General features: G+C 48.0%; 1 pseudogene; it reads left to right on the forward strand.

Annotated features, from left to right (window-relative positions):
• The first annotated feature begins 1,088 nt into the window (after nt 1–1,088).
• Nucleotides 1,089–6,422, forward strand: LOC136535088 (G-type lectin S-receptor-like serine/threonine-protein kinase B120; annotated as a pseudogene).
• The last annotated feature ends 736 nt before the right edge of the window (nt 6,423–7,158 follow it).

The raw sequence follows: 7,158 nt of genomic DNA on the forward strand, positions 1-7,158 counted from the left end.
ATTGCCTCTTTCTTCTCTTTGACTGGGCATTTGTACCTCCAGAAGGGGGTAATCCTGTACTCCCTATCTGTATTGGCAGGGGAACACTCTTCGGTTTGCTGTTGGAGATCGCTGCCTCAGCATCAGCCACTTCCTTGCGAAGTTGCTGAAGAATTGGTACTGTCACCTGTTTGCAAATGTGCACACCTTGGTTTGGTATCTTCAACAAATGTGCTCTGATTCTAGTATAGCTACCAGATATTTGTTTGCCGCAAAATTTGCAGTCTAATACTACATTTCCTCCATCAGGGCCATTGTTCTCGATCTTATTAACATGCCTCCAGAGAGGATATTTAGGATCACAGATCTCATTCACTTCAGGAACACTATCGCCATCACTTGCTACATTGACACTACTAGGTTCAGAGACATGCAACGGAGAACTTCCACTACCACTTGCCATCCCTAAACAACAACAATAAAAGAAATCTAGAGTTTCAAAGTTGGAATGCAGATTAAGAACTGATCGGAGATCTAGAAGTTGTATGGATCGCTGACCTGAGGCAGCAAAACGGAAGGAGCTTTCGAGAGGGAGGAGGAGGATAGGAAGGAAACAGGGGAGGAGGAAGGAGAGGGAAGGTTGCGAGGAGAGGAGGAGGGAGAGCGGAGGAAGGAGAGGGCAGGACGTAGAGCCGGGCGGAGGCGGACCGGGCGGGCGCGGCGTCGGCGGCGGTGGCAGGAGCGGGCAGCCCATCGTTCCTGGCTCGATGCAATGGTGGTGATGCTGTGAATGTGTAACTAGCAGGCTTTGAGGGCTGTCTAAATGGGTCGTATCGGCGACGTATCGGGATTTAATTTATTTATTTTTATTGATGTATTTCCCGATACTTCACCGATACCGTATCGGCGGCGTATCGGCGTATCGACGTATCCGATACGTATCGCGATACCGGTACGGTAGTTCAGGGAAGTATCGGTGTAACGTAGCCCAGGGGTGCCGGCGGAAGGAGGCCCTGCGGTGTGGCCACGGTGGTTTCGTGGCCTTGCCGGGGATAAAACCGCCAGACAAGTTCGTGCTCGTTGAGAACCGGACCTCCGAGGAATGCGCCATGGACTGCGCCAACAACTGCTCCTGCGTGGCGTACGCCTATGCCAACTTGAGCAGCAGAGGCACGATGGGCGGGATGAGGTGCTTGGTGTGGTCCGGGGAGTTGATTGACACAGAGAGGGTGGGTGATACTGCTGGCAATGGCACGCTGTACATCCGGACTGCAGGCTTCGATGCTGGTGTGCTATTCATCTCATCTCATCTCATATGTCTATAATTCTATATATAGATAAACTTAATTTGATCCTTGCATTGGTTATCTGTGCTACATTATTCATGCATAGAATTTTCACTGCAATGGCTTTGCACAGTAACAACGCCTTGGTACCTTCCGCGTAGCCCAGGAACACCATTGGTGTGCTCCTGTTCTTCAGCTTGGTGAGGACCGGCTTCGTCTTCCTGACGTGGCCGATGTAGCCGAATGTCCGGAGGAAGGACACACTCGGCTTGCGTCCATACCAAGCTTCGAACGGCGTCTTGCCCTTCAGGGCCTTAGGGGCGCGCGGTTGAGGATGAACACCGCCGTGGTCACCGCCTCACCCCAGAACCTTACCCCCTTGGCCTTCATCATGGATCGAGCCATGCCAACCACCGTCTAGTTCCGCCGCTCCACCACGCCATTCTGCTGTGATGAGTACGGCGCGGTGTGGTGTCGCACCACACCCTGATCCGCACAGTACGCAGCGAACTCCACTGAAGTGAATTCACCGCCGCGATCAGTCCTCGGCATGCGCAGCTTCTTGCCGCTCTCGGCCTCCGCGCGCATCTTGAACTTCTTGATCGCCGCCGCCGCTTCATCAATGCTTGTCAGGAGTTGCCGCCACATGTAACGACTGTAATCATTCACATGCAGGAGGAAGTACCGCCGACCACTGTTTGTGGCTGGTGTGATTGGCCCACAGAGATCGCCATGGACGAGCTCAAGAGCGTCCGCCGCGCGATACTTGGCCACCTTTGGGAACGGCAGCCTCCTCTGCTTCCCGGCCAGGCAGCTGTCACACAACTCGCCTCTGTGCTCGATGTGGGGCAGCTCTCGGACCATCTTCTCCAGCCGACCAAGCGTGTCGAAGCTGAGATGTTCAAACCGGGCATGCCACAGCCACGGCTCCTCGGTGTGCCTTGCCGCCAGACACACCGGCTGCTCTACCTTCAGATCGAGCAGGTACAACCGGTTCTGAGACCTCTTCACCTTGGCAAGAAGTCGCTGCTCCCGATCCCTGATCCTAAGGACTCCGTCCTTAATTAGTACCTCGCTACCGCGCTCATCCAGCTGGCCAATGCTGATGATGCTTGAACGCAGCTGCGGGATGTAATATACATCCGTTAGCGCGCGGTGCTCGCCGTTCTAGCACCTGAACATGATGGTGCCGTGCCCTCGGATTGCCACCCTTGAGCCGTCACCGAACTTCACCGTACCGGTCACATCGTCGTCGAGCTCGGAGAAGGCTGCCTTGGAGCCCGTCATGTGGTTGCTGGCGCCAGAGTCCATATACCACCGCTGCTCCTGCTCGCCACCCACACATCCGAGGTGGACTTGGACGCGCGGTTCGTCGAGGTTGACAGCCTTCAGGACCTTCCTAGGCCCTTCCACCGCCATTACCTCTGCCTTCTCTTCGGCTTCAACGTCATGCAGTGCATAGAACGTCGCCATCAGGATAATGGCCTCATCATCATCAGCTTGCGCCAGATGAGCCTTAGCCTTCTTCTCCTGCTTACGATTTGGGAACTCCCGTGCCTAATTACCCATCTTTCCACAGTGCCGGCAGGCGTTGGGGTCGACCTGCTTCTTTTCTCCGAATAAGCCTTGCCGCGGTGCTTGCCATTGCCACCGCGGCTGGAGGAGGATACCTCGGAGTTCCTTTGAGCAGCCCACTCCTCTGTCAGCAGCAGTTTGCCACTGTCCTTCGTTGCTGTCGCATGCTCCAGGCGCTCGTCCACCACCCGTAGACGGCCTGTCACATCCTACAATGGGTGATGGTGGACAAGTCCAGCATCGTCTCTATGGAGAAAGCGATCTGGATGTACTTTGCCGGCACGGAGTGGAGGTACTTGGAGACCACCTCCTCTTCGTTGATGGTGACGCCATGGCTCTTCAGCTTGCTGATGAGCATCTGCAGGCGGAGGGGAAGAAGTCCTCCACCGATTCACCATCCTTGAACTTAAGGTTGGCGTACTCCTGCTTCAGAAGCTGGGCCATCGCCTTCTTTGCGCGGTCGGAACCGACGCGCATCGCCGCAATGGCCTCCCACGTCTCCTTAGCAGAGCTTTTTGTCCCCAACGGCTCCTTGTACTCCCGCTGGGTACAGCAGCGAGGATAGCCTCTAACGCTGACATGTCGTCTTCTTCATTTTCGGTGCCCTTGTCAATAGCATTCCAGAAGCTTGTCGGGCTCTGAGCTTGACCTTCATAGGTCACCGACCACTCTCCATAGGTTGGTGCGAGTCAACGTCGGCCAACTGGTGCCGCTGACCTCCCGCACCGTGCGCACAATGACCTCCTGTCGTGGCTGGGCCAGCCACAGCAGTGCCACTGCTGTCGCCCAAATTCTAAACCGTCCATCATCGCCAGCGGTTAGTCCGGCGACGACGCTTGTACGGCTTCCGATACACTTGTTGGCCCACAGATCACCGGCTCAGGTGAGTCGACCACTCAATAGTCTTGTCGACCACGACAAACGTTGTCCGACCACACACTATGGCTAGAGTTAGAAGAAGAAAGGGAGGACAGAGCATACACACACAGCAAAGACACCAGCGTTGGCCGGAGCTCTGTATAGGAGATGGCAAAACTAAACTATCTCTTTACTGAGTTGCAAGTGACAATATATATACAACTATATACATCTAGTCCTAGTATAGCTGCTATGCTGCTACAGTAACTAGATGTGACAGCAGGGCTGACTTTGGCGCATGCCCCTACTGTGGCTACAGTACTGCTGTTGCTGATACCCATGAGACGCTATACCTCCGTGTTGCAGGCATGTTGTCAGGTACCATTTCATATCACAAGAAATTCTTACCCAAGCTGGGCATCCCTATGAGTGGCTCCCCACTTGTGGCATGCCCGTTTTATAGTTTCCCCATCATTTTATCACTTATACCCGTACATCTAGAATGCAAAATATGCAGATAACAAAACACCATTAGCTGTGTCTGTAGTCCTCTGGAACTTGATCTTTCATCTATCTGGTATGCAAAATAGGCACCGAGATCAGGACAACATGTTGTAGGATCAGGATGGTTGCAACTAATTTCAGAATCTGCTCACATCCTAGAGTCATAAGCCGATCATAATGTATGGCTACATGCTTGTTAGAGCCGATATATATGTATCAGGAATAGATTCTGAACTGAGATTTACAGTTTTTTTCGTTCATTCCCAGTGATCTTAATTTCTTGTACATCTAGTTAAGATGCCATCATAATTCCTATCAACTTAATGATAAAGGTATTATACTATTGTGTATTGTATGATCTTAGCACTTGTTCAGCTGTTTGAAGACTGAACTATGTAGCGTATGATATTGACTTAGCACTATATGATAAATTTGCCTGCTTTGCAGGTAAAAGGACAAAACAAACACAATAAAAATTATACTACAACTTTAGCAGGGGTTATTGTTCTCACGTCCATTTTGCTTATATGGGTCTGCAAGTTTAGAGGTATGTTTTCCATTCTGTATACTGATCTCAGTTACTTAAGAACAAATACTAAACAACTTTTGGGAAGCAGGAAGGGAAAGAAATTTGGAAAATCACAAGACACTAATCCATGGAGGTGTTTACTTCAGATGAACTTGGAGAAGAAAAAAACTACCAATGATTTTGAACTTCCATTCTGAAATTCCAAGATATTCTAGTCGCAACAAACAACTTCTCCAATACGTTATGATTGGACAAGGAGGTTTCGGCAAAGTTTATAAGGTACTTTACGATGGAAGTTCCTACCTTTGCTTTCCATGGCTGATTATCTAATTAATTAATCTGCACTACATATACTAATCTTGCTTTTCTATGATAACTACAAAGGGGACATTAGAAGGTGGTCAAGAGGTTGCTATCAAAAGACTTAGTAGGGACTCGAATCAAGGAATTCAGGAGTTCAGAAATGAAGTTTGTTCTAATTGCCAAGCTACAGCATAGAAACTTGGTTAGGCTTCTTGGTTGCTGCATTGAGGGAGATGAAGCTGTTGATTTATGAGTACCTGCCTAATAAAAGCGTGGATGCTATCATTTTCAGTATGTTCTACTAAAATTTACCACGAGTTCAATAGGTGGTTGACTTATGATATAATTACATTTTTCATAATTCTATAATTGTTCATTGTAGATTGTGCAAGAAATGCACCATTAGATTGGCCAACAAGGTTCAAGATAATCAAAGGAGTTGCAAGGGGACTTTTATACCTCCACCATGATTCAAGATTGACAATAATTCATAGGGACCTCAAAGCTAGTAATGTGTTACTAGATGCGAGATGAGACCCAAGATAGCCGACTTTGGCATGGCAAGGATCTTTGGTGATAATCAAGAAAATGCTAATACCAAGCGAGTTGTTGGGACATAGTGAGTGGTTACTTTAATCCCAATACTTAAATTAACCTATGATTAAAGCCAATTCATTCTCATAACTTTCGCAAATGAAATGGTCTTAACAGTGGCTATATGGCTCCTGAGTATGCAATGGGAGGCATTTTCTCTGTGAAGTCCGGTGTCTATAGCTTCGGTGTTCTACTTTTGGAGATTGTGAGCGGTATAAAGATAAGCTCTGTTGACCGCATCCCAGATTACCCCAACCTTATAGTCTATGTAAGCAAATATGATTACCTTTTAATCTCCTCATACTAAAAGGTTTTAAATGTACAGTGTTACGCAATCTAAAAGAATGGTGTGATTGTTTCAGGCATGGAACCTTTGGAATGAAGGAAAAGCAAAAGATCTGGTAGACAAACGTATTGTGGACAACTGCTTACCAGATGAAGCTTCACTTTGCATCCACATGGGGCTTTTGTGTGTGCAGGAAAATCCGGATGATAGGCCATTGACATCTTCTGTTGTGTTCAACTTGGAGAATGGGTGCACAGCACTACCAACGCCAAATCACCCAGCATATTTTTCATGGAGAAATAGTGATATGGAGAAAGTGAGAGAAGGCATTATGAACTCTAAGAACACTATGACTCTTACAGTGATAGAGGGGAGATAGAGTGACTTCACATTTTTAGTCACAAAGTATTTGCCTGGGTTAATTGTAAACAGATATTGCTTGCTTTAGCAGTAATCTGGAAGTTAAACAGTGTACTGCTGCCTTTTCTCTACTAGTATGGCGCACATGTTTTCTTTGGGAAACCAAATGCAGCCTGAATGGAATAATCTAAACGGACATGTCAAGCTCAACATCCAACTGAGGTCTGAGATGATACAGAAAGCATATAGATATAGGGTTTTTGAAACAGAACCTTCTCCAACTCCAAGTATGGGAGCAGGGGATGCGATTGTTGCTTGCGCTCCTGCTGGCCTCCTGCTAGTGAGCTCTGAGCTCTGACACAGTCACCATCAATTGTCTGCAAGCAGCAATGGCGCAACCCACTATCGCCTGCCGGCATTCGCGAATACGCCTAGCTCCGGACCTCATTTAATTTTGCACCACCTCAGCCTGGCTAGCCAGTAACCACCCATCCAATTAGAACATTTTAGTAGGCATGTAAATATAATGTATAGTGCACAAGTGTAGGAAGTTAAAAACGTAAAATACTTGTTAAAAATAACAAAAGTTTGACCAGGCACTTGAGACTGGTCTAATGCATTCCTGCCAACCTTCATATTCGCATTTTAAATGGATGAACTGTGCCCGGTGCCCCTAATTAATTAGCACCAAGGTAACAATCCTATTCTTTTAAAGAAAACATAACGCCTAGCTAGGCAATTATTAACAACCCCATCGATGTGTACATCACAACTACCAACTTGTACATGTTTTCAACTTCGACTGAATGTTTTGAACACATTGTAGTCTATAAGAAACCTGGTCCTTTTTGCATTGTTCCGTGCACATCAAGCGTGTAGGACTT

This window comes from Miscanthus floridulus, unplaced genomic scaffold (assembly GCF_019320115.1).
Source record: "Miscanthus floridulus cultivar M001 unplaced genomic scaffold, ASM1932011v1 os_2503, whole genome shotgun sequence".
In the NCBI taxonomy this organism is placed as follows: Eukaryota; Viridiplantae; Streptophyta; class Magnoliopsida; order Poales; family Poaceae; genus Miscanthus; species Miscanthus floridulus.